Genomic DNA, 25,857 nt, shown 5'->3' with positions numbered 1-25,857 from the left:
AGCCTTCCCTCCCATCCATCCCACTCCCCCCCCCCTTGTGTCTAAACTACTGCAACCTCAAAGGGAATGGGATGGTTGAAAGGGTGGCATATCATAAAAACAAATCGTTTTTAATCTGTGTTTATAATTTGATTGGAGAATCAAGAATGCAGTAAAAACAGAAGTTCAGGAAAACCTGTTGTAAACTCTCCACTTCCCTCAGCTTCCCTGCCACACTGGTTAAATTTAAAACTCAAGGTCATTGTTATATTTGGGATTGTAGCTCTCAGTCTGATCCCCTGGTCATGAAGCTCACTGCGTCACTGATGGTCCACTCATCTCAGTGGTGGCCCAGTAAAGATGTGCGGACCATTCCAGTGTCCTGTGACAGTCCTTCACGAAAATAAATAACGTCACCAGTATCTAGCGAGGAACTAGGTACCAGAAACACATACCTGGCCTCAAGTTCCTCACATTAGACTAACGAGATAATAACAACTTGCATTTATGTAGCACCTGCCATTGCATCCCAGATAGCTTTACACCCAGTGGAATGCTCTTAAAGTGTAGTCACTGTTGAACAATAGGAAAGACATTAGTCAATTAGTGCACAGCACAATCCCACAAATAGGACTCCAATAACAGCTGGGTAATCCATTTTTAGGGATACTATTCTGAGGGATAAATATCGGATGAGGATAATTTCCCTGTTTTTTGCCCAAGAGAACACTGTGGAGATTTTTTACATCCACCTGAGAGGGAAGGCTGATCCGAACTTTAATGCTGATCCGAACTTTAATGCCTGATATGAAAGCTGGCACATGCAACAGTGCAGCACCCCACTGAATAGTCAGCCTTCAATTCATGCACCACTCTGGTGTGGGGTTTGAACCCATGACCTAACAGAGGCAGGAATGCAACCCACTGTGGCACAGGTAGCAAGGTAAGGTTATGAGGGCCACAGGCAACTGGGAGCAGGGGAGGAAATTCAGCCTCTCTAGCTTCACCCACCTTTCAATGAGATAACGGCTGTCGTTGACAGTGAAGGTGACTATCAGGAATTATTGGGGGATCTTGATCACCTAGGTAAGTGGGCCAAGGAATGGCAAATGGAGTTTAACTCGGATAAATGCAAGGTATTGTATTTTGGGAAGACAAATGAGGGTAGGACATTCACAGTGAACGGTATTGCCCTGCGGAGTGTTGTAGAACAGAGGGACAAAGGAGTCCAAGTACATGGTTCCCTGAAGGTGGCGTCACAGGTGGACAGGGTGGTGAAGAAGGCTTTTGGCACACTGGCCTTCATTGGTCAGGCCATTGAGTATAGAAGTTGAGATGTTATGCTACAGTTGTACAAGACGTTGGTGAGGCCACATCTGGAATATTGTGTTCAGTTTTGGTCACCTTACTACAGGAAAGGTGCCATTAAGCTGGAAAGAGTGCAGAGGAGATTTATGAGGATCTTGCCAGGACTCGAGGGACTGAGTTATGGAGAGAGGTTGTGCAGGTTGGGACTTATTTCATTGGAGCATAAAGGGTGATCTTACAGAGGTGTATAAAATCATGAGGGGCATAGATAGGGTGAATGCGCACAGTCTTGTTCCCTGGGTTTGGGAATCAAAAACCAGAAGGCACAGGTTTGTGAGAGGGGAGAGATTTGATGGGAACCTGAGGGGCAACTTTTTCACCCAGAGGGTGGTCAGTATATGGAACGAGCTGCCAGAGGAAGCGGTTGAGGCAGGTACATTAACAACATTTAAAAGGTACTTGGACAGGTACATGGATAGGAAAGGTTTAGAGGGATATGAGCAAATGGGAGTAGCTTAGAAGGGAATCTTGGTCGGCATGGACAAGTTGGGCCGAAGGGCCTGTTTCCATGCTATATGACTCTATGGCTCATCTGCATTATGCACTGTTCTCTAGCACAAACAATGATTTGATTTATATCTTGCCTGGCTTGTACAGACACTCCTCTGCTGGAGGAAGGCACGATAACCAGAAACAGACCCAAAACAGCACTGCCGAAAGCAAAGCAACTCCAACTCTTTAAAGCATCTGTACCTTTATAACTTCAAGAGAAGCCTGAAAATGCAGCCCATAAAGATAACTGCCGTAGCAATCTGTGTCCTTAGAAAGGAAATCTGGGGATGATACTGAAGTGGAGAATGTAAAGTGTAGGAGATTGTTATTCAGTTACCAGAGCTGGAGTTTTGGCAACTGCAACACATTCTTCTGTCTGTTAGCTCCACTTCCTTACAAATTGGCTCCTAATCTCAGACAAGCCATCTGTGACGTGGGGAACAGCAGCTGGGAAGGGAGTTAAGGAGACAAGGAAATCTCCTCAATTTCTGATTTGAAGTGGGACACAAAATCATGGGTTAGTAAATCGAGTTGCTAGGGTTACAAGTATAGACTGATCTGCTCTTGTTTTATGCTGGTATTCCCATGTCCATGGATTTCTCAGTTTACGGCCTGGAAGATGGAAACGAGGTAAAACCTGAAGGTTTCTTTCACGTTTTAGGTTAATGGGATCTTGGAGGGTTTGGAGAGGCATTTAAAAGGAAGCTGAAGTAACATAGGAACAATTTTTCTAGAAATGTTCTCAATAGTCCTGGTTCTGATTCCATATATTTTGAATCCTTTCAATGATATAGGTGACCGTAGTCTTGCCGTTTTTGCCCAAAGCTTTGCAGAGAACAGCAGAATGTTATGGTCTTGGAGGAGGCTGTTTGGCCCCTTGACTCCATGCCGGCCCTGGTAAAGTAATCCCTGTGCTATCCCCTTAATGGAAGGTTCTGCTGATGGTGTTAGATGGGGACCACTGGGAGATGCTTGTGTAGGGCCAAGAATAAACCAGCTGGGCTGTATCATTTCCTTCAATTTTATACATTCTACATGTGGAGCATCGCAATGGCTTACATCCGACAACCAAAGCCCCTTTTTACCATCATTCTCAAGTGCGTTATTCCCAAAAAGCAACAAAAACAATTTTGATTTATTTGCTTGAGGAGTTCCTTATCTAATTTCATGCCAAGGGTGGTTACTAGTGGTGACCACAATGACCACCAAGCCCAGGATTAATGATACGGTGGGACTGTCAGTGTGGGAGTGATCATATTCCTGGCGCACCTTGTTCTAGTGCATGGAAACACAGTCTGAAGTTCAGTGTTGGAAAGTTCTAAAGGTGCTGTGCACAAGTGACACATTTATCTAAATAATTTCACTTGGTTTTGTGCTACCAGGGGTTTATCACAGTTATTCTGGATCAGTAGAGTTACAGTCACAGTTTGCCTGAAGTGTTAACTGTGAGTGATTGGTGGCTTCCTTGTCTGTGTGAAGGGCTCAAATTCTCCAACTGCATGACCATAAATTTCAGTTTGAGGCTTGTCCTGACAGAAGAACTATTCCTCAAGAGTCGCTGAACTCTGATCTGCCCTAAAGATCCCATGATCCTAGTAAAAATAATATATTTGTATGATGTACCTTTAAATATGATGGGACTGCAATACATCGCTGCACAAGACACTACAGTTCTGTTGAGAATTATTGCCCTTCAATTAAGGATGTTCTGTTGATGGTCCTACCTTGGCATATTCGCTTATGCCAGGAGTAACATAAGGAACCAACAAAGACTACAATGAGTTACTTTGTTAAGAGAAGGGGAATCTTCTCCTGTGTCCTGACTAATGTTTAAAACATCACTGAAAAGAAACGTCATTTGGTGAAATCTGTATTGCCTTGAGTGGGAGAAAATTGGTTGCCACTGTTATTGTATTACAATAATGACGGCTCAAAAATAATGTGAAGTGCTTCTGAATGAAGACAGACCAATGGGAAATAATCTCAGGGCATGAAATTGACCAATGAGAGATGAGGAAAGGGCAATGCAAATCATCTTGCAAGAGCTTTTAACGAGGACATCAGGATGTGCTGAGCGGTTGCAAGATCAGGGCAAGTGCAATCTAATTAACCCACCCTCTCTCACCCCCACCACTGTTATCAGTCACACCTAGTGCTTAATTCTATAGAGAATTTCTATCACATTTCCAGCTAGAGGCTTTTGACTTCTTCTCTTGTGGATGCTGTATTTTGGGGGCCAGAACAAAAGTCATAAAAAATGGTTGGCTTTCCTTTAACATGTGAAACAAAAGAGTTTCACATTAGTAGATATCAGATGTCCTGTGGTATGATTCCTGCAAGTTGAGAGATAATGCTCTGGTGAATTTTCACCTGGGAAAGCTGGAATGAATCACTCTCTAGTTACTGAACCCATCTGATTACTGTCCCAGTGGATTCAACAAGATGAGGCTGAGTGGTTGATCCACTGAGTGAGAGATAGTGACAGTTGTTTCTCTGGTCGCTGTGAGGGTTCCCACTGTATACCTTCAGGAGAAGCCTAAAGGGATCTCACTAGGGCTCTTTACTTCCTATCCAATGTTGCCAAAAGATAGCCACCCTATTCCCTGCAGGATTAGCAAAGCTGCTGCTGAAGTTGAGAAGATTATGGACCAAAACTCATTTGAGCCCCCAATCCAGTCTGATCCTCCCCTTACAGTACTGGGCAAGATCCATACTGTTAGAGGTGCCGTCTTTCATATGAGACATGAACAATAAGCTCCTGGGACACAGAAGACCCTCTGACATTTTGGTCAGGAACCCACGTGGACTTTTCTTTGAAACAAAGAAAATTCCATGTGGTTTCCTGACTGATAGTTATCCCTCCGCCAGCATCACTAAAAGAGATGATCACATTGCTGTCCAAGGGAACTTGCCTTGGACAACAGTGACTAGACATCAAAGAGTACATCACTGGCTGTAAAACACATTGGGGTGTCCTTAAGTTGTAAAAGGCACCATATAAATGCAGTCTTTACCCTTAATGTCTTTACTCCAAGTGAATTGGATAACAATCGAGTTGGACCTAGACCATGGCAAACATCCACCATACCTGATGCCATCTACAAAGAGTTGGATGAGGGAGTGGTGCGTGTCTTCACTGGGCAGAGCAGAAGATGTGAACCCTGACTAGCCTCGAGTCAAACAGCCTCTGAAAGAGAAAGCCAGTTAACATACCACTGCATATTAGGCTATGCATTGGTCACAATATTTAAAAAAAATCCACACAACAATTGACGTTCTTGAGTTTTACTAATTTGGTTAAAAAGAAGGGAAATCTGTAATTTCTATTTCATGCCCTTTTGTGGTCATGTGCAGTGTTTAGCCTGTGATTGCGTGCTGCCGAGTGGCATCTAATGGAGAAGCAGACACCATGTGATTCAGAGCTGGAATGGATCAGTAACGTGTCAATGTAATCAACCCCAAACATTAACTCTTTCACCTCCTTCACCCTCAGCACAATGTTAGTTTCTCTCTTCAGTAGATTGCAAAAACAAAGTCATTGTTCTTTCCTTTTGGGGACACCAGTTTTAGGAAAATACCTTTCTTGACAAATCCCCACCATCTTTTTATGTCATCTTCTGACAGCATTCCCACTCTCCCCCCCTTCCTTACCTGCCTCTCATTCCCCCTCCACCTATCACCTGCCAGCTCTTGCTCCCCCCCTCCCCCCACCTTTTTATACCGGCTCTCTCCCCTCTTTTTTTCCAGTCGAAATGATGGGCCTCGACCTGAAACGTCAACTGTCCGTTTCCCTCTGTAGATGCTGCCCGACCCGCTGAGTTCCTCCAGCTCCTTTGTGTGTTGCCTCTTTCCACAAACCCTTCTCTGTCCAAGCAGCCAACAGCTGCTTCACTTTGCAAACACTACATGGCGCACACAGCATCGGAAAGCCTGACTGGGAAGGATTAGAAGCTTGCAAATTGAAGAGTTCCAGACCATCAAGAAAGGCAGGTGAAAACTAGACTGAAGGGAAGCAAAGCATTTTCATTTTCCCTGAATATATGAACATTATTGAGAAGTAGGTTGTAGGAAGGAGGTTTGTGTGAGCAACTGGCCAGTGGAGAGAGCAGGCACTGAGTGAGGGTCAAGTAATGGGTGGATATCCTTTTACTTACTCAGTTGGATTGGAAAGAACCAAGTGTTCCAATTAGTGGTCCTGTTCGTGATACTACCCCACCCACTAATCCCCTGAGAGAGACACCACCACCATGTGACTGATGTCCTGAGATGCATGAATACTTGGCATGGACTCTGAGTACAGAGATAGGTTCAAAATGATCATGCTCCAGAGGAGAGGGGAGATCAGAAGAATATTTTCCCTCCCACTGTGTAGGAGTTGGTAGAACAGGCTCTGAGCCAAAGCAGCTGTAACCAGTGAATTAGTTCCTTTGTCACTAAATAAAGAATTCTTGGATATCTCTGTGTGTCACTCTAGAAGATAGGTTTCAACTTTTGATTTCAAAAATTCAAAAGAATATTATCTTAATATCATAAAGACCAATTGTTTCATCGCTCCTGTACTTTATCTGCCAACAAACCTCAGCTCCTTGTATCCAACAAAGCCATCCTTTCATTATATGATCTCCCATAGTTGTTAAACGCTTCAGCCCATTCAAATCCCAAGATCTTATTGAAGTCTATCCCTTCAGTGCATTACCTCTCAGTGAAGCTCATCGCTGAGCATAGTTTTTCCCAAAGTAGCACATCCATCTAAAATACTACAATGAGTCAAGAGATCACCAAAGCTGATTTCCCTTATCATTATTTCTTCCATCAGAATAGTTAAATGCAGTTCAAGTATTTTGCATGATAGAACGTTCCAAAAATTTATCACCAACTGACTAAGGTGATAAGTTCCAAATTTACTTTTCACCAATCCCCAATTTATGCTCACATTCTTAGAAACATGGAAACACACAGGCGAGGAGAAGGATTTGGGCTCTGGGCCCCTTGAGTTTGTTCCATCAAAGGTTAGAGTCAAAGTTGAGTTTATTGTCAGATGCACAAGTCCATGTGTGCACAAGTGCAATGAAAAACTTACTTGCAGCAGCATTACGGGCACATGACATCAGATAAGCAGCATTCACAAGAAAAACATAAATTAAACATAAATCATACACAATTTTAACAAGAAAGAACACAATTAAAAATAAAAAAAGAATAAAGTCCATCTTAGTGTAAAGATATCAAAGTGGTCATAGTGTTGCTATACTGAGGTAGTGATTAGGGTTGTGCCGGTTGGTTCAAGAACCGAATGGTTGAAGGGAAGTAACTGTTCCTGAACCTGGTGGTGTGGGACTTCAGGCTCCTGTACCTCCTGCCCGATGGTAGCTAGGAGAAGATGGCATGGCCCGGATGGTGGGGGGATCTTTGATGATAGATGTTGCCTTCTTGAGGCAGCGCCTCCTGTAGATACTCCCGATGGTGGGGAGGGATGTGCCCGTGATGTATTGGGCTGAGTCCACTACTATCTGCAGCTTCTTACATTCCTGCACATTCGAACTGCTGTACCAAACCGTGATGCATCCAGTCATATAAGAAGGTTGTGGTTGATTTGAGTATCACCTCATCTCTGCATTTCTGTCTAGCCACAATAACCTCTCACCCTCTTGCTTATCAAGTACCTATCTATTGCTACCTTAAGAATATTCAAAGACTCGGTTTCCACTGCCCTAGGAGAAAGAGTGCCAATGACTGACACTCATCTGAGAGAAAAAAAACTCATCTCTGGGCGACCTTTTTTTGAAACAGTAACCCCTATCTCTAGATTCTCAAACAAGAGGCTACATCTTCACTACATCCACCCTGTCAAGGATTTCATGTTTCAATCAAGTTCCCTGTCATTGTTCTAAGCTCCAGCAGATACAAGCCCAGCCCCTCCAACCTATTCTTGACTCTTCTGTGATAATTGAGTCTACTATTTCTATGTATAGTATTGTGCCATCAAACATGGGTGGAGTTAGACCCACTCCCCAAAATCTTGTCTCTTTAATGCAATGGTTAATGGATAGAGCTGCCCACCAGGTACAGGAAGAAGCAATGAATCACAACCTTGCCAATGGCAACACTCAGATCCTGTAAAATGAATTCTAAAGTAATTCTAAATTATGGAACGAGCTGTCAAAGGAAGCTGTAGAGGCAGGTACAATTACAACATTTAAGGACACTTGGACAGGTACATGGATAGAAAAGGTTTAGAGGGATATGAACTAAATACAGGCAAATGGGACTAGCTCGGATAGACATCTCGGTCGGCATGGAAAAGTTGTGCCGATGGGCTGTTTCTGTGCTGTGTAACTCTATGACTCTATAACACTCACCTCAGCCTAAGAATTGTTATACGGTCTATCTAAGGACAAATTAAAATCTACAAAGATTCTCAGTGTGCATCCCAGAGGGGCAACCTGTAATCTCAAAGATTAGGCTATAAACTGAAATGCAGGTGTGCGACAAAATTGCTGAATGCCTTAAGTCTGTTGACCAAGATTCTCTCTGTCTTCACTCAGAAATTCAGGATTATTTGTGGACCATAAACATGACATAATGGAGGAGGTAGAAGAGGGATATATTATTGTTTTACAATTGAATGAAACACTTGACTACAGTGCAGATCATTCCCCAAATTCCTAGTTTTTCTTTTCATTGCTGGGATCTGGGGATTGCTAGTAAAGCTAATATTTATTGCTCGTCCCTAATTGTCTGAGAGAAGGTGGTGTTTGAGCCTCTCTCTTGAACCACTGCAGTCCTTCTGGTGAAGGCACATCCATGCTGCTGGGGAGCGAGTTCCAGGACTGACAACCAACAACAAAGGACCAGCGATATATTTCCAAGTCAAGATGGTGCACAACCGGCAGGGGAACCTTCAGGTGGTGGTGTAGCCATGCATCCTACTGCTCTCATTCTCCTAAGAAAGGGGCACCATAGACTGGTGACTTCCAATGAAAATTCTCCAGCCGCCATTCCCAACCTAATGCCAATGTGCCAATGCCTAATGAGAACTTATCTGACTGGAACACTTCATCAATGAAAAAGTAATAGGAGATGATAGCTGTATGATTACCATATTATATTAAAAGTCTGTTCTTGCTTATCAAGTGAACGGGTTAGAAACAGGAAAACGGTCTGCGGCTCAAAATATAAGGCCCTTCCCCAGAGGTGAAGCTCATCGTGTCCAATCATCCATTTTGGTACAGAAATAGTTATAGTTGCTTCTTAACCTCACCTGTCCTGTCTGTGCCAGTAAACGTCTCTGATAAACCCAACCACCATCATAACTCACATCCTCTTTGTGCTTGAGCGCACTTGGGGTCCTACACAATTTGCTTTGATTAATTATAGTTCTCTTCACAACCTGAAGTGGCAGGGTGGGGTTTAGAGAGGCCATATCCCTGTCTGAGGTAGGTACAGTTGCATGTGGACAGACGTTCATGCAATCATATTCCAATGGGAGTCACCAAGAGCAGGAATATTGGTCACTTCATCCCTTCCCTAGCCTTGCATTACTGAAAGGATTGCAATTTGACATTTTGCAATAGTCAATAGTTGAGTTTATTGTCATATGCACAAGTACATATGTGCACAGGTGCAATGGTAAACTTACTTGCAGCAGCATCACAGACACATAGCATCAGATAAGCGGCATTCAGAAGAAAAACATAAATTAAACATAAATTGTACACAATTTTTTGCAAGAAAGAACATAATTAGGTCAAAAAATAAGTCAATTTTAGTGATCAAAGTGGTCATAGTGTTGCTAAACTGTAGTGATTTAGGCTTCTGTACCACCTACTTGTTGGGAGCTGTGAGAAGATGGTATGGCTTGGATGTTGGGATCTTTGATGACAGATGTCACCTTTTTGAGGCAGCGCCTTCTGTATGATGGGGAGGGATGTGCCCGTGATGTATTGGGCAGAGTCCACTATTCTCTGCAGCTTCTTACATTCCTGAGAATTCGAATTGTCGTACCAGACCATGATGCAACCAGTCAGGATGCTTTCAACAGTACATCTATAAAAGTTTGTTATAGTGTTCGGTGTTAAGCTGAACCTTCTTAACCTCCTAAGAAATTAAAGACGCTGGCATGCCTTCCTTGTGATTGATCCTGAAGTTGACAATACGATAATGAATTTCCTTCCTTGTGGGAAAATGCCAGAGGCTTAAATAAATTAAGAATTATGAATCTTAGAATTGTTAAAACACAGATGGAGGACATTCGGCCCATAGAATCCATGTTAGCTCCCTGGAGATCAACCCATTCAATCCCATTCTGCTGTTTCTCCCTCTTGGCCCTGTAGTATCTATCCAGTTCCCTTTTGAAGGCCCTGAATGATTGTGTTTCCACTCTGTCAGTGAGTTCCAATCATTAACACCCCCCATGAGAGTAGTTTTTTTCTTCTCACATTCCCCTTCTAACTTCTACTCCAGTTCAAGTTCAAGTTTATTGCCATGGGCATGCACACCCAGGGCATAAATGCCATGAAAATTAGCTCTTTGCAGCAGCACAGCACATTGCCAACACGACAAACATAAATTACATAAAGTCAACATAAATTATACATAACTTACTCGACAAAATAAACAAAAATAAACTTAACGACATCAGGACAAACATAGTCCAAGGTAGAATTAGGGTTTTTCAGGTTGGTTCAAGAACCTGATGACAGTGGGGTGTTAATGTGAACAGTTTCCCTTTATTTATCCTCTCTGAACTATCATAATCCTGTAAAACTCTGCTGAATCTCCTCTCAGCCTTTGCTCTAAGACCAACCTCAGTTTCTCTAATTGAACATTGTCACTGAAATCCTTCACTCCCAGAGCAATTCTGATACGTCCCTTCTGCTGCCCATTGCCCACCCCCACAGAAGCTTTGCACCCTACCCAAAACGGTAGGAGCAGAAATAGATGCAATACTCCAAATGCAACTTAACCAATTTCTCATTAAGGTTTGGAACATCCCTGCTTTTGCCCTGTGTGCCTTTATCCACAAACCCAAAGTTTCCGCTTGTGACTTCAAGCAGCATTGCAAATATTACGACGGTGCTTCAGATGGTTTCATTTAATGGTGTTCTTTTCAATAAGGGAAGTCCAGTGGTGTGTAGATATTCTCCAATGAACTATTTATGTGGAGTGAATCAGCTGTCTAGCACAGCCAAGCATCTGATGTGTTGTGCAGTGCCTTATCTGTTCTGATACTTTCACCCATGCCACAAAATGACTGATTTGTAATGTCCGGAAAGCTACTGCTGTCAAAACCTTCCCTTTTTTGGTCTTTTGCTGCATCGTCCTTCCCCTGGAGTCTCTGACTCACACTGGGTGTGGTTCAAACCACTAGGCTTGATGTTCAAACCTGCTCACTAACCTCAGCAGCCTGTTTGCCAGCACAGAGGAGAGTGAGGGCTGGCTGGGAGTGTGGGTCAGACCGATCCCATCCTAATCTGACATGCACATGTTACTGATTTTCAATGAGCCACCTTAATGTGTCAATCAGAAACTGCAGCTTCAGTATGCTATCCTACCCAAAGACACTCGTTCCAGTCTCCTGACCACAGCACAAACAGACTTTGGCTCACTTAGAAGCAAAGAGAATCAAACTAAAGGACAGTATTTATTCCAAAAGGAAAATAAAAATCTGTGGATGCAGAAACAGCAGAAAAATCTGAGATCATTCCACCTCATGCACAATTATAGGTTGGAGTCTTGGGTCAATGGCCAAACTAAGGAGAAGTTCACTGATGAAATGTCTTTAGTCTGAAAGATTAACCCAACTTTTCTCTCTCCGTCTACAGATGCTGCCTGACTGTTTCCAGGGGCTTCCGTTGATAGCTGTTCCACAGTGGCAGGCACTGAGTTAACACCTCAGGAGGTGGTCAACCAGAGGACTCAGTTTTAAGGTAACTAGCTAAAGAACCAGAAGGGAATTTGTCTCATGCAGCGAATTGTTGTAATCTGGGAAAGGGGGAGAGAGGGGGGAAAGGATTGTTGAAGATTGCAGAGGGACATCGATAGGATGCAGAGCTGGGCTGAAAAGTGGCAGATGGAGTTCAATCCGGAGAAGTGTGAGGTGGTACACTTTGGAAGGACACCAAAGCTCAATACGAGAGGGCATGGCTTTAAAGTAATGGGTGGGAAGTTCAAGGGAGATATCAGAGGAAGGTTTTTTTACCCAGAGAGTGGTTGGGGCATGGAATGCGCTGCCTGGGGTGGTGGTGGAGGCAGGTACATTGGTCAAATTCAAGAGATTGCTAGATAGGCATATGGAGGAATTTAAAATCGAGGGATATGTGGGAGGAAGGGGTTAGATGGTCTTAGGCGAGGTTTAAAGGTCAGCACAACATTGTGGGCCGAAGGGCCTGTACTGTGCTGTACTGTTCTATGTTCTATGAAGTTTAACAGAGATTTACAAGGCAAGTTTTTTTTACACACAGAGTAGTGGCTGCCTGGGGAGGTGGTGGAGGCAGATACAACAGCAAGATTTAAGAGGCATTCAGACAGGCTGGAGATGGAGAGATATTGACCATGTGCAGGCAGATGGGATTAGTTTAAATGAGCATCATGGTTGCCACAGACGTCATGGGTGAAATAGCTTGTTCCTGTGCTGTATTGTTCTCTTGAGACACAAGAGACTGCAGATGCCGGAATCTGGAGCAACAAACAATCTACTGGATGAACTCAGCGGGTCGAGCAGCGTCTGTGGGGGAAAGAAATTGTCGATGATTCAGAGCTGATGCAGGGTTTTGACCCAAAACTTCGATAATTCCTTTCCACCCTTCAAGTTGCTGCTCGACCCACTGAGTTCCTCCAGCAGATCGTTTACTGTTGTGCTGTCCTCTGTTCTATGACTAGGCTTTGCAAGCAGATTCAGCCGGAGGTGGAGGGGCAAGAAGTTGGTGAGCTTTGAGCCAGGGGACTGTGGAAAAGGGGACACACGGGGAATGAACTCCATGTTATATTGTGAATACCAAGCTAAGTATCACAATAATTTAGATGTTTATTGTTGGGGAAATTCTGTGGGGTGATGGGGAAAGTGTAGGGCAGCAATATTAATTAACAACGTCTCTCAAAGAATGGTCAAATGACTTCATTGCTCTGTTGCCTCTTCCTCTTGGAAATGTCAAATATGGAGGGCAGAGGTTAAGGTGAGAGGGGGAAAGTTTAATGGAGATTTATGGGGCGGCTTTTTTACACAGAGAGCAGTGGGTGCCTGGAACAGGCTGCCAGGTCTGGTAGTGGAAGCAGGTACAATAGTAATGCTTTCGAGGTATTGGGACAAGTGCATGCACAGGCAGGAAAGAGAGGGATGCAGACCTTGTGCAGGCAGATGGAATTAGTTAGACTGGCATGATCAGCACTGACATGGTGGGCTGAAGTGTCTGTTCCTGTGCTGTACTGTTCTATATTCTAACTGGTTAAGAGGACACAAGGGCAAAAGAAGTGGATCATGTCACAAAGCAAGAGCAAAGCTCAAGTAGTTTAAATTCATCATTTGTGACCTGACTTCAGAATACTGTCTTTGATTGGTTTGGACCTGGTTCCAAGCCAACTCCTCTCACCATAGTATCAATATCATCACCTGAAAAAGTGAAGCCGTGAATTCCTGCTTCTGTTTGCAATCCAGCAATTTCCGACCCTGGCTTCTCCTCCCCACCCTTGATGGAATGTTTACCCGGTGTTGGGCAGGACTGCGGTTGGTGTGGCTAAGTTAGCTGTCAATGCTCACTATCAGGGGATATGGGGACTTGGACATCCCGTCCACCTACAGCCTAACATGACCATGCAGTAACCCAATCCCTTCATGGTCAATCAATTACTGCTGTAGCTATTGGTAACTAGCCAAGCACACAGCAAGATCCCACAAGCAGCAATTCTATCAGCAGGGTAGCTGTTGACCAAGATATTACTGCAGCTCTGCTTTGAATCCTTTACACATCCCTTGACACAATGATAAGTCAGAGAGGTAGCACTTCCCCAGTATGAAGCAAGAAGGTGTACTTCAAGCTCCAAACCGGGCTTGACCCCACGCCCAGCTCACTTGGGGGATAAAACAGCAGAACTAGAACCATAGAACACTACAGCACAGAAAACAGGCCATTTGGCCCTTCTAGTCTGTGCCATAACTGTATTCTGCTAGGCCCATTTACCTGCACCCAGTCCATAACCCTCCAGACCTCTCCCGTCCATGTATCCAATTTATTCTTAAAACTCAAGAGTGAGCCCGCATTTACTACATCAGATGGCAGCCGGTTCCATACTCCCACCACTCTTTGAGTGAAGAAGTTCCTCCTAATGTTCACCCTAAACCTTTCCCCTTTCACCCTAAAGCCATGTCCTCTCGTACTTATCTCTCCTAATCGAGGTGGAAAGAGCCTACTTGTATTAACTCTGTCTATACCCCTCATAATTTTGTAAACCTCTTATCAAATCTCCCCTCATTCTTCTGCGCTCCAAGGAATAAAGTCCTAACCTGTTCAGTATTTCCCTGTAACTCAACTCCTGAAGACCCGGCAACGTTCTAGTAAATTTCCTCTGCACTCTTTCAATCTTACAAATATCTTTCCTATAGTTAGGTGACCAGAACTGCACACAATACTCCAAATTTGGCCTCACCAATGTCTTATACAACCTCACCATAACATCCCAACTCCTATACTCAATACTTTGATTTAAGAATGCCAGGATGCCAAAAGCCTTCTTTACAACCCTGTCTACCTGTGACGCCACTTTCAGGGAATTATGTATCTGAACTCCCAGATCCCTTTGTTCCTCCGCACTCCTCAGTGCCCTACTATTTACAGTGTATGTCCTACCTTGATTTGTCCTTCCAAAATGCAACACCTCACGCTTGTCTGCATTAAATTCCATCCGCCATTTTCTGGCCCATTATTCCAGTTGGTTCAGGTCCCTCTGCAAGCTTTGAAAGCCTTCCTTGTTGTCCACTACGCCTCCAATCTTAGTGTCATCAGCAAAGTTGCTGATCCAATTTACCATATTATCATCTAGATCATTGATATAGACAACAAACAACAATGGCCCCAGCACAGATCCCTGAGGCACACCACCAGTCACAGGCCTCCAGTCTGAGAAACAATCATCCACAACCACTCCGTCTTCTCCCACACAGCCAATTTCGAATCCAGTTTACAACCTTTCCATGGATACCTAGTGTCTGAACCTTCTGAACTAACCTCGCATATGGGACCTTGTCAAAGGCCTTACTAAAGTCCATGTAGACAACATCCACAGCCTTTCCTTCATCTACTTTCTTGGTAACCTCCTCGAAAAACTCTACAAGATTCGTTAAACACAATCTACCATGCACAAAGCCACACTGACTATCCCTAATCAGCCCTTGTCTATCCAAATACTTGTATATCCGATCTCTCAGAACACCTTCCAATAATTTACCCACTACTGATGTCAGGCTCACTGGCCTGTAATTACCTGGTTTACTTTTAGATCCTTTTTTAAACAACGGAACTACATGAGCTACCCTCCAGTCCTCCGGCACCGCACTTGTAGCTAAGGACATTTTAAATATATAACTGAGGCAAGGATTACACTTCTGAAGTATCGGGGGAAAACTAGAAGAAACAGAAGAACTGATTGAGGAAGTGGTGGATATTTGGAGATGTTGAAAAGCCAAAGTCAATTTATTGTTGTATGCACAAGTGCATGGATGCACAGGTACAATGAAAAACTTACTTGCAGCAGCATTACAGCACATAACATCAGAAAAGCAGGATCCGTAAGAAAAACATAAATTAAACAGAATTTTTTCAAGAAAGAACACAATCAGTACCAAAAAAAATGAAGTCCATTTTAGTGCAAGGTGGTCATAGCTTGGTTCAAGAACCGAATGGTTGAAGGGAAGTAGCTGTTTCTGAATCTGGTGGTGTGGGACTTCAGGCTTCTGTACCTCCTGCCTGATGGTAGCTGCAAGAAGATGGCAAGGCCTGGATGGTGGGGATCTTTGATGGATGTTGCCTTCTTGAGGCAGCGCCTCCTGTAGATACCACCGATGGTGGGGAGGGATGTGCCCGTGATGTATTCGGCAGAGTCCTCTACTCTCTGCAACTTCTCACATTTGAATTGCCACACCAGACCGTGACACAACCAGTCAGAACACTTTAAACCGTACATCTGTAAAAGTTTGTTGGAGTGTTCAGTGCATTGAATACAATCACTTGCTTTATTCTTGTGGTGTTCCTGGTAGGGGTGTGTGACGTAACAGATCATGAGACAGGATTCTTGTAGTCAAGAGTTGTTGAAACTGTTGGTTGGAGAACTCATATCCCTTATAACAGTGAACAATAGGTACACAAGAATGACTGATAAAAAATAGATCAATTATTGGAAATACATTGCTGACCATCAAGAGTTTAAACTTGTGATAACTTTCGCCTCTGCTGTGAGATATATTGCAATTTAGTGGATACCACTAGAGTTTTTACATTAGAAGATCCATGCCATCTACGGTCTTTTTTTCAAACTGCTGAGATTAGTTATCGTGACAACACCATTAGCAATGTCTAATAATGTAATTGTGGAATTGGTTGAGAGAGAAACATAACGACATAAGACTTTACTGAGTGATGGTTTAAAATTCGAAACCACGTTCAATTAGAACACTCAACACAGTTTTTCCGCTTCACCATTTGAAAAACAAGGCTGCTTGCTCTTTGCAAAAACCTTGAAACAGTGAAAACTTCACCTCCCACCATCACTCCCTCCTGCAGTCTAAAACTTTTGAATTCTCAGCCTTGGCAAAGCCCCACCAATATATATTGGGTTACTTTGCTTCCAACACTTTACTTACATCTGGCAGTATAAGCTAATAAAATCCACAGTGCTATGGATGAGAACATGTATTTTATATTGTGGAGCAGCGTTTAGACTTTCAAATACTTTGATATTTTTAGAGAAACATATCTTTGAAGCTCCCGAGCAATCAATAAGCATAACAAACAATCCTTGTGCAGAAACTGCCACAGCTGATGTTAGCCATGAAGTCTTCTGCATTTTCAATATTCACATGCTAACCCCTGACCCTGGGTGACGTGACTAAAATTGATTAGTAATTAGTTACACACTTATGGAAAGTAGTTTTTTAAAAATGTTTTCATTAATTATCAGGGTGAGGGCTCCACTGTCAGCCTTAGCATTTAATGCCTGTTCCCAGCTGCCCTTGAGAAGGAGGTGTGGATCACCTTCTTAAACTGGACATGTGGACAGTGGACATTGTCTACCTATACCCTAACATGACCGTGCACAGTCCTTCACAGTCAATAAATTACTGCTGACATGACCAAGCCCTTCACAGTCAATAAATTACTGCTGACGTTGGATAGGGCAAGATTCTGACCAATGATCAGCTGCTAGAGAGCTTACACTCAAATAAAATAAACTGGTAAGTTGGTTTATTATTGTCACATGTACCAAGGTACAGTGAAAAACTTTGTTTTGCATGCCATCATTTCATTACAACAGTGCATTGAGGTAGTACAAGGGAGAAGCAGAATGCAGAATAAAGTGTCACAGCTACAGAGAAAGTGCAGTGCAGGCAGACAATAAGGTGCAAGGTCATAACGAGGTAGATTGTGAGGTCAAGAGTCCATTTTATTGTACTAGGGGACCACTCAATAGTCTTATAATAGCGGCCTAGAAGCTGTCCTTGAGCCTGGTGGTACGTGCTTTCAGGCTTTTATATCTTCTGCCTGATGGGAGAGGGGAGAAGAGAGAATGTGGGGGGTGGGAGGGGTCTTTGACTATGTTGGCTGTTTTACCGAGGCGGCGAGAAGTGTAGACAGTCCGTGGAGGGGAAGCTGGTTTTCATGACAGGAATGCTAACATGGTGGGCAACAATAGGGTCAGTGTTTTATCAGATGTCTCTGTAAGCAAGTAAACCTATTATTTATTGTCCTGCAGTGTGCCATAGCTTAATGAAGACCCTCTGTGTACAGGAGAGTACAAGCACTGTAAGCAGCTACTCCGGGCTGTACACAAAACATTTCTATACCATGCCAGGGTTAATTTTTGCAGCCTTTAAGATGTGTGTATTTGACCTCAAAGTGTGAGTGATCCTACTGCATTGAGAGCCTAGCTGTATCTTCCTTAACCAACACTGTGAAATTATTGGCATGTTCTAATGCCAGATATAGCTCAGTGTACAGTACTCTTGCCTTCGAGTCAGAGCTCATGACTTCATGCTTCACTCTGTCCACACTTCTCACTGCCTCAGTAAAGCAGCCAGCATTATCAAAGACCCCACCCACCTCGGACGTTCTCTCTTCTCCCCCCTCCCATTGGGCAGAAGATACAAAAGCTTGAGAACACGTACCACCAGGCTCAAGAACAGCTTCTATCCCACTGTTATAAGACTATTGAACAGTTCCCTAGTACGATAAAGTGGACTCTTGACCTCACAATCTACCTCGTTATGGCCTTGCATCTTATTGTCTGCCTGCACTGCACTTTCTCTGTAGCTGTGACACCTTATTCTGTATTCTGCTAATTGTTTTACCCTGTACTACCTCGATGCACTGTGTAATGAATTGATCTGTATGAACAGTATGCAAGACAAGTTTTTCACTGTACCTCAGTACATGTGACAACAATAAACCAATTCCAATTCCATTGGCTGTAAAGTCACAGGGTCATGGAGCCACACAGCATGAAACAGGTCCTGCAGCCACTGAGTCCGTGCCAACCATCAACTACCCGCTTACACTGATCACAGTTAATCCTCCTCATGTTCACATCAACTCCCACCAGGTTCTACCCCTTAACACACTAGGGGCAACTTACAGCAGCCAATTACTTGTGGTTGGGGAAAACCCACATAGTCATCATTGCTGATCTTGGCTTTTTACTTCGGATTTATATACTTAAATAAATTATGAGTTCCCAGCTATCAAGGGGCTGCTTTAGACTCTGGTTTCTGGATCAATAGCACAGGCCCTTTGATATTAGTGCAGTACATAAATGCAGGCTTTCCTACCTCGCCGTACTTTCAAGTGGTGCACCTGGTAGAGCTGCTGCCTCACAGCACTAGAGACCCAGGTTCAATCCTGACCTCAGGCCCTGGCTGTGTGGAGTTTGCATGTTCTCCCCTTGACCGCATGGGTTTCTCCCAAGGGTTCCGGTTTCCTCCCACATCTAAAGAAGTGCAGGTTGGTAGGTTAATTGGCCGCTGTCTATTGCCCTTTGTGTGTAGGTGGGTGGTAGGATCTGGGGGGAGTTGATGAGAGTGTGGGTCGAATTAACAAAAAGGGATTGATGGTTGTTTGATGGTCAGTCTTGTCTCGATGGGCTGAAGGGCCTGTTTCCATTGTCCATCTCTCTATCTAAATCTTCCATTGATACTCAGTGTTGTTGGGACACTGCTACTGAAAAGGGTATTTGGTAATAGTTGGGTCAGCATTTGGGTCTGAGTGACATTGGAGAAACCAAGGGCTAACTTCAATAACAGTGCCATGAGCTAGTTGTGTAACTCAACGTCAGAGGTATAATAAGTGAGAGCCACTCACACCGTTTACTGTTTCATTTCAGCACAGATAAAAGCCCAGCGTGGACTGGAAAAATGAGCTTTGCAAACTTTGCAGGACTTGGACCAGGTAAGAGAAGCCAACTGATATTTAACTGCTTTGGACAGTTAGTTGATTTTACCTGGATGCTATTGGTTAATTTCCCAACAACAGCTGAAATGATGACTTATTGTATTGTAAGAAATTGCTTGTAGTGCAGGTAAATAAAAAGTAGCACTCGATTTAGGGGGAAGACTTTTCCTACCATTGCTCAGAAACTTGCATAACAAAAACTCTAAAACCGTTGAAGCAGAAAGACGAACTTTCTAATGCTAAATACTGCAGATGTTGGAAATTTGAAAAATAAACAGAAACTAGTGAGCAGATCAGGCAGTGTCTGTGGAGAAGGATACAGAAAGTTTCATCAGGTAGGCACTGTAATCCCTGTGTACCATTTAATATAAAAGGTTACATGAATTCAAGGAATTGACTAGGTCACAAACATCGTACATAGAACAGTGCAGCACAGGAACAGGCCCTTCAGCCCACGATGTCTGTGCCGACACGATGCCAAATTAAACTAAATCTCTTCTGCGTGCACATGATCCACATCCTTCCATTCCCTGCATAGTCATGAATCTATCTAAACATCTCTTAAACCCCACTACCATATCTTCCTCCACCAGCACCCCTGGTAGCCCGTTCCAGGCACCCACCACTTTCTGTGTAAAAAACTTGCCCCGCACATCTCCTTTAATTTATATCCCTCTCACCTTCAATGCATGTCCTCTATCTAGTATTTGACATTCCTACCTTGGAAAAATATTCTAACTTCCTACCCTATCTATGCCTCTTATAATCTTATAAACTTCTATCAGCTATCCCCTCAGCCTCCGACGCTCCAGAGAAAACAATCCAAGTTTGTCCAACCTCTCCTTACAGCACATGCCCTCTATCCAGGCAGCGTCCTGGTAAACCTCTGTGTCACAACGGGATGGTGGATATTTTTAATCTTGTAACAGTCACAAAGCTTCTGCTTCAAGGTCCAGTGCAGAGGACAATGCATTTGATGCTCTTTTCTACCCTAAAAATTTACTGCAGTCCCAAATCCCTGTAGACCCCCATCCACCTTTTATAATATCATTGCCTTTACTTTGTGATCAAAACTCCTGCCTCTCTTGATGCCAGAGTCAGTTTGGAGTCGGTTTCTGCAAATATGCCTTCTTTATGTTTTGCGTTAATGTAGCCACTGGGATCTGTGCCGGTATAATCCAAAATCAGTACGCACACAAAACTTGCTCAATCAAGAAGAGTTTTGTCCCCATTTGGGGTAAATGGTAGCACAGTGCCAAAAGTGAAGTTCCAACTTAACCCTGAAGGCTGTGAGTGCAGAGCCTGCCTTATTTTACCCGACTGATTACGTGCACATTTCACCATTTCTGTTGAGTCAATGAGGTCAGGAAGTGGCAAGGATGCCAGATTGCCCAACACCACAAGTAAAACCATCCTCCATTCACACAACAAAAAACAAACTGCTGGAGGAACACAGCAGGTCAGGCAGCATCTATGGAGGGAAATGGACAGTCGACGTCCATTCACACAGTGCCTGATAGCCAGGGACGTAGATTCACAGAGTCTTACTGCAAGGAAACAGGCACTCCAGCCCATAAAGTCAATGCTGACCATCAACCATACCCATCCTACGTTAATCCCTTTTTTTTATTCTGCCCCTTCCCATCGGGCAGAAGATACAAAAGCCAGAAAGCACATACCACCAGACTCAAGGACAGTTTCTATCTCACTGTTATAAGACTAGTACGATAAAATGGACTCTTGACCTCACAATCTACCTCGTTATGGCCTTGCACCTTATTGTCTGCCTGCACTGCACTTTCTCTGCAGCTGTGACACTTTATTCTGTTATTACTTTTCCCTTGTACTACCTCAATGTACTGATGTAATGAAATGATGTGTATGGGTGGCATGCAAAACAATGTTTTTCACTGTACCTCGGTACATGCAACAATAATAAACCAATAATACTAACAATTCCCTCTTCATAGTGTCACCTTTTTCTATTTCCATAATCTCCATCAGCACTTTAACTCAATGTGCTCCTCTAATTCTCACCTCTCAATTGTCCCAGAACTGAACTGCTCCTTCATTGGCTGCCTTGCCTTCAGCTACCTGATGCTCTGGAATTCCTTCATCGAGCACCTTCTCCTTTGTTCTCCCTTCACTTTAAAGAAGGCCATTAAAATCAGCCTTTTAATCATCCGATCTTTCCAATGCAAGTCAAGGCCAAATTTTATTTGTGAAGAAATCCTTGATATTTTTCCATATTAAAAGCCCAATATAAATGCAAGTTATTGTTATCAAGAAGACTTTTGGTTGAACACCAGCTGTGGGTTCACGCTGTCAACCGGGTTAGCATTGTGGTTTGGCCAGACACATTAGAAGTTACCATTAGTCATTGATAAGTGTTATTTGATAGTTTTGTGTTGTGGGCTTAAAGCAGTTTGCTCATCTGTCGGCTATTCAGTTGTAACCATTAGTTGATTGGCCTACAGCTTGTGGTCATAATGGTAGTGAACTTCTCAGAGCTTGCTGTCAACACTACAAAACTAACAATGACTTGTGGTGTTTGTACTTGTGCTGTCAAACATGGAACTCCAGAGGCTGTTATTCACCTTATCCAACTCACCACAGGGTCTGCTGTTGCTGCCTTTACAAGTGCAGCCAACAAGGAATCATGGATTTGAAGATGTCTTCATTTTTTTTATCCTCTGTTTCTACAGTAATAACCCACGAAGATGTTAAGCCTTGTTAAATGAGGGAAATTAACTGCATGCTAAATCATACCTACTGAATCAGTCAGATTTATTATCACTGACTTATATGACATGAAACTTGTTGTTTTGCTTCAGCAGTATAGGGCAAAGATATAAAAATATTATAAGTTACAAAAATAAATAAATAGTGCAAAAAAAAGGGAGTAATGAGGTAGTGTTCATGGACCATTCAGAAATCTGATGGCGGAGGGGAAGAAGATGTTTCTGAATCGTTGAGTGTGGGTCTTCAGGCTCCTGTACCACCTCCCCGATGGTAGTAACGAGAAGAGGGCATCTCCTGGATGGTGAGGGTCCTTAGTGATGGATCCTACTTTCTTGAGATGGGGAGGTTTATGCCCGTGCTGGAGCTGGCTGAGTCTACAACCCTCTGCAGCCTCTTGCGATCCTGTGCATTGGAGCCTCTGTACCAGGCGGTGATGCAACCAGTCAGAATGGTCTCCACTGTATATCTATAGAAACCTCCTCAAACCCCCACACCAAACCCCCTCAAACTCCTAACAGAGTACTAAAGAACAACCTCTCCAGCCCTGAAAGCCTATTTGATAAATGTGGCTTTTTATGATAAAATTTTGATAGGTTTTTAAAAAAAATATCATATTGGTTTCTAATTTTCATCTTCTACCTCAACCTCACATGAAATTCCCAGTTTACTGCCTGAAGAAGGATGGGATCAACTATAATCTGAGATCACTTTTGGTGCACTTTGATGAGGATTTTATTAGCTGCTTGACTTCACTGTTGCTGCAAACGACAAATTCTTTTTAGGCGGTTCTGGATCGCGGAGGGCGTCTGTTCACCAAACTGCAGAAGGTGTCGGATATACCCTCTCGAGATCTGATGGCTGTTGTCCAAAGATCTATCTGATTGAGTGAGTGGTTCTGGTCTCAGCAATGTCCAGGGATCACAGAGTTACAGCCCAGTAATGCCCTGGGAGTATTCTCCTCACATTTCAATCTCTCCCTGAACCAGCTCCTCCCAGATCTGGACAGTGGTCCTTGTAGGAAGCCAGTCCAAACGGATCCGATATGGAGTATCACTTGTCTGTTTTATTTACATGGTGAGATTAGCATCTTTGCTGGTGGGCACAACACCCATGTTTTAAGTAGGCTTATCCCTACAGCTGGTGGGGGGAGTGGAATTTGTGAGGGAGGAGGAACATCTCAGGAGAGGTGGGGGCTTTCTCCTGTGATTGGAGAGCCTCACCCAAGCCATAGATTCGGCTTTGACCTCAAACACGCTCCTGAAGTGTGGGGAGCAGGTGGCCAACTACTCAGAACTCAAGGGACTGAGTTACAGAGGGAGGTTGAGCAGATTAGGACTTTATTCATTGGAACGCAGGAGATTGAGGGGTGATCTTACAGAGGTTGTTTTCCTAGGGTTGGGGAATCAAGAACCTAGGGGCATAGGTTTAAGATGATAAGATAAGATATCTTTATTAGTCACATGTACATCGAAACACACAGTGAAATGCATCTTTTTGCATAGGGTGTTCTGGGGGTAGCCCGCAAGTGTTACCACGCTTCCGGCGCCAACATAGCACGCCCACAACTTCCCTAACCTGTACGTCTTTGGAATGTGGGAGGAAACTGGAGCACCCGGAGGAAACCCACGCAGACACGGGGAGAACGTCCAAACTCCTTACAGACAGTGGCGGGAATTGAATGTCGCTGGCACTGTAATAACGTTACGCTAACCGCTACATAGGAGCCTGAGGAACAAGGTTTTCATTCAGAGGGTGGTCTGTACATGGAACGAACTGCCAGAGGAAGTGGTTGAGGCAGATACATTAATAACATTTAAAAGGCAGTTGGACAGGTTCATGGATAGGAAAGGTTTAGAGGGATATGGGCCAAACATGGGCAAATGGGCTCACTTAGATGGTACCTTGGTTGACATGGATTGGTTGGGCTGAAGGGCCTGTTTCCATGCTGTATGACTATGACTCTATGACTATGACCTGGCCCCAGCTCCACAGAACCCAATGTTATAGGTTGAGACAGGCTGGGGTGGCTAGTTCAGTAGTTCTGGCAATGAGGGCTTGCTTGGACCAGGTTTTAATTTTACACCCAAGCAAATTGTCAGGTGGTGGAAGTTAACGTAAGGTGCATCTCTCTGAATAGCTGACCCTGTTCTGCCTTCCACAGATGCTGCCTGACCCACAGAATGCTTCCAAGCATTGACTGCTTTTCCTTCAGCCTCAGTATCATGGCTGAGGGTGGGGGGTGTGAGGGCATTGAGAATGTGGGAAGTTTGGGGATGTAGGGGTTAGGGGTGTGGGGTTAGGGTTTAGGTGTTGGTTAGGGGTATGTGGTTAGGATTTAGGTGTTGGTTAGGGGTGTTGGCGGTTTATTGTGGATTAGAGGTGTAGGAGATTTTGGCGTTTGAGAATGGGAAATGAGGGGAGTTAGAGGGGGCTGAGAGATTGGGGGGCTGAATGTTGTGGGGTGTTGGGGGTTCCGGTGCAGTAAGCAGGCTTTCAGCCCATTACATTCATGCCAGCTCTTTGGAAGTGCTGTCCAATTGCTGCCATATCTCACAGCCCTACAGATTGTTCCTGTTCAAGTTGAGTTTACTGTCATGAGCACAAGTACAGTGACGTAAAGGTGCAACGAAAAACTTGCTTGCAGCAGCATCACAGGCACGTAGGTACTGACAACACACAGAATATCAACCATACATAAATTGTACACAAAATTATACCAGACAGTGAAAAAAAGACTGTGCAAAAGCAGGAACTTAGTGCAAAGAAAATCAAAAGGCACAATCGAATCTAATCAAGTCTAATTTTATTCCCCTTTGTGAAAGTTGCTGGGGAATAAACTCCTTCGGCTTCATCAGCAGCAGAAACTCATGGTATAAAACCAAGTCCCTACTCTTCCTGCTTGAATCTGACTGCCTGCTGTACAGATACAAGGAGAGGAGAATTGTTTTGGCCTTGGGCAGGGTTATTTGGTGTCTGCAAGTCTCCCTTGGGAACTGACCACAGGAATGACTGAGTTGACATAAAAGGGCGTAATTAGGGGGAACGGGTTGAGGTTTCTCAATCCATTTGCTTCCCAAAGATTTTCTGTTCAACTTTAAGTTCACAAACCGCGTTTGAACTTATTTCTCTTGTAATTGTACTGTTATTATTCCTGAAATCTCCGGAGATCTGTACCTCTCAGTGAATGATTCCTATCTCTCTACAGCCTTCTTCCCAACGCATTCATCTGCCTTTGGGCTAGTGGTTTGGAGAAATGGCTAGTTACTAAGAGAGAAAATTTTAAGTTTGTGTTTGGGCCAAGGCCATTTCATTCAAGTCCAGAGTCCAAAGTCTGGTGTCCAGTCTGACTTTTGCATTGAAGGTCACTAATGAACAAGATGGATGGACAACAACAACTGACCTTGACATAGCCCCTTCAGTGTAGTCAGGTGTCCCAGGACATTTCACTGGGGTTTAATCAAACTATAGAGACACAAGAGACTGCAGATGCTGGAATGTGGAGCAAAAATATCCCACCTGGGTCATATACAACCTGACGGCATGAACATTGAACAATTTCAGGTAACCTGCTCCCCTCTGTCCCTTTCCTCTCTCCTCCTGATCCACCCAGTCCCTCCTACACCCC

At 43.7% G+C, this 25,857-nt stretch overlaps 1 long non-coding RNA gene across 1 annotated transcript in view; it reads left to right on the top strand.

Annotated features, from left to right (window-relative positions):
• Window positions 1-25,857, top strand: part of LOC127584854 (uncharacterized) — a 76,219-nt gene that overhangs the window by 40,891 nt on the left and 9,471 nt on the right. The window contains exons 2-3 of the long non-coding RNA XR_007958442.1: window positions 11,664-11,768; window positions 19,423-19,487. This is a non-coding gene — a long non-coding RNA (uncharacterized LOC127584854). The remainder of the gene's footprint in view (window positions 1-11,663; window positions 11,769-19,422; window positions 19,488-25,857) is intronic.

The sequence above is a fragment of the Pristis pectinata genome, chromosome 31 (assembly GCF_009764475.1).
Source record: "Pristis pectinata isolate sPriPec2 chromosome 31, sPriPec2.1.pri, whole genome shotgun sequence".
Taxonomy (NCBI): Eukaryota; Metazoa; Chordata; class Chondrichthyes; order Rhinopristiformes; family Pristidae; genus Pristis; species Pristis pectinata.
This window is presented reverse-complemented; position numbering and strand designations above follow the sequence as displayed.